The sequence below is a fragment of the Penaeus vannamei genome, chromosome 19 (genome assembly GCF_042767895.1).
Source record: "Penaeus vannamei isolate JL-2024 chromosome 19, ASM4276789v1, whole genome shotgun sequence".
NCBI classification, from domain to species: domain Eukaryota; kingdom Metazoa; phylum Arthropoda; class Malacostraca; order Decapoda; family Penaeidae; genus Penaeus; species Penaeus vannamei.
The window spans coordinates 34,666,779-34,669,373 of record NC_091567.1 but is presented as its reverse complement, the minus strand read 5'-3'; positions in this window follow the sequence as shown (position 1 = coordinate 34,669,373).

Below are 2,595 nucleotides of genomic sequence, written 5' to 3'. Positions count from 1 at the left end.
ATTGTTTTGACTGAATCTACGTGTTGCATTTACTATTATTGTAATTTTTGTTTTTTTATGTCGTAAATCCAAAGTTTAATAAGCTAGTAACATTAAAAAACAAACAAACATACAACGTACCTAGACACCAAAACCACGTACAACAAAAGTTTTCTGTGTCAGGTCCCTTTTCCCTGGCATTTTGTTTTCTTCTTTGGCGTGCAGACTTTCAGCTTTACGAAGAAAACATCAATCTGCTCTACTGTCTATACGCTCTATAAACTACTCTATAACAACTCTAAACTAAACTTATAGCTTCAGACTGTTTAGTTTAGTTCTAGAGTTTAGAGTGGCGCATACCAGCACTCAACAAAACCTTCCGAGGCGTCATATTATTTTGAAAGATAAAGACACTTCCTGATTGGTTGTCCTCTAGCATGTGACTACAAAGCTCTCTGATTGGTTTCCGACAGCGCGCGCCTCTGATAGTAGTAATATGTACAGGTTTGCGAAAACAAAACAAGTAGTGGTTTCTGGTCCGGACTTTTTTTTCAAAATGAAAGAAGATGAAAAAAAAAGGAAGCGGCGAATTCGAGAAGTAATAGATAAAATTGATGTGGCCGAACAATAACGATTCATTTAAACTAAAACTAGATAAGTGGTTAGATGCAAAGAATCATCAATTCAAATATTAACTGTATTCGCATAGGGTTACTGTACACAGTGTAGTGCGTACAAAAGTGAAAAACTAATTTTTGTCATCTCATGGGGAATGCATTCAATCGGCGCACATGTACCTATTCACGCTGTTTGTTTCCATCTAGAATAAGAAACGGGAAGGAAAATGAAAAAGAAAAACAGGAAAAAGAAAAAATATTGGTCGGTATTGTGAAGAGCCCTCTTGTAGATCATCACATGTTTGCATATCTTTCTCTTCAAAACACTTCTATCATCTAGTCTGTTTGGACGATTTTTTTCAGTTCAGCAGAGAGGAGAGGGGAGTGAGGGATGGTGGGAGGGAGATAGAGAAAAAGAATAAAGACAGAGAGAGAGAGGGGGAGAGAGAAGTGGGGGAGGAAAAAGTAAGAAAGAGGGAGGAAGAGAGAGAGAGAGAGAGAGAGAGAGAGAGAGAGAGAGAGAGAGAGAGAGAGAGAGAGAGAGAGAGAGAGAGAGAGAGAGAGAGAGAGAGAGAGAGAGAGAGAGAGAGAGAGAGAGAGAGAGAGATGTGGGGGAAGAGAAAGGAAGAAAGAGGGAGGAAGAGAGAGGGAAGAGAGGGGGGAGGTGAAGAAGGGGAGAGAAAAAAGGGAATAAGGAGAAAGAGAAAGCCGGGGGAGAAAGGACAAACGGAGAAAGAGAAAGGGGGAAAAGAGAAAGAGAGAGTGAGAAGAGATATATAAGTAGAGAGAGAGAGAGAGAGAGATAGAAGGGGGAAGAAGAAAGAGGGAAGGGGGGAGGGAGAGAGAAAGAAGATGTATATATATACATAGATAAATAGATAGATAATAGATAGGTAGATGTAGATAGATAGCTAGATAGAAAGAGCAAAGAAATATAATCTTAATATCAGAAGTTGACCCATTACGAATCTCAGAAGCAAACGGTACTGAAAGGCAATACTAATGCTGATCTTTTTAATAATTTTACAGATAAAATAAATCGATATCATAAAACAGACTCATCGACTTCAACCACGGAACAGGAGCATGATAGCCCATCAAGTATTGTAATAGTATTGAATTCTTTCTCTGTCTGTTAGTCTTTCTCTCTCTCTCTCTCTCTCTCTCTCTCTCTCTCTCTCTCTCTCTCTGTCTGTCTCTGTCTCTCTCTCTCTCTCATTACCTTTTCTCTATTGAGTGCAAGCAAAAGTAGCTCAGAGGTGCTGCATCTGACCCGGAAGCCATCTCTCTCTCTCTTTCTCTGTCTGTCAGTCTTTCTCTCTCTCTCCCTCTCTCATTACCTTTTCTCTATTGAGTGCAAGCAAAAGTAGCTCAGGGGTGTTGCATCTGACCCGGAAGCCAGCAGCCGTGATGTCGTCTCGCGATGCCAAGCGTGAAAATGTCACGCGGAGGCGCCGTTAGGAACCTTTTACTTGCTTCGAATTGCTTCTGATTTTCTATGTTAAAAGCAAAAAAATCTGAAATGAAATTAGTGTTCATAAAATAATATATATATATATAGATAGACAGAGAGAGAGAGAGAGAGAGAGAGAGAGTTCCTCCCTCTCTCCCTTCCCCCCTTTCTCCATCCCTCCCTTCCCCCTTTCTCCACCCCTCCCTTTCTGATAATAGTAATTATAGTGATTGTAATAATATTAATAATAATAATAATAATAATAATAATAATAACAATGGTAACTATTAAAGATGATGGTAACGATAATGACAATGATAATAACAATAATAATGATAATAAGAATATAGATAACAAATAATACTGATAACAATTATCATGACAATAAAATGATTATGGTAACAATAATAACAAAGATAATAATGATTATAATGATAAAAAACAATAATGATAATGATGGCAATATCACTAACAAAAACAGTGATGAAAAAATTATTTTTCATCCTTTAACAATGCCTATTCAGAAAGGACAAAGAATGACATTTT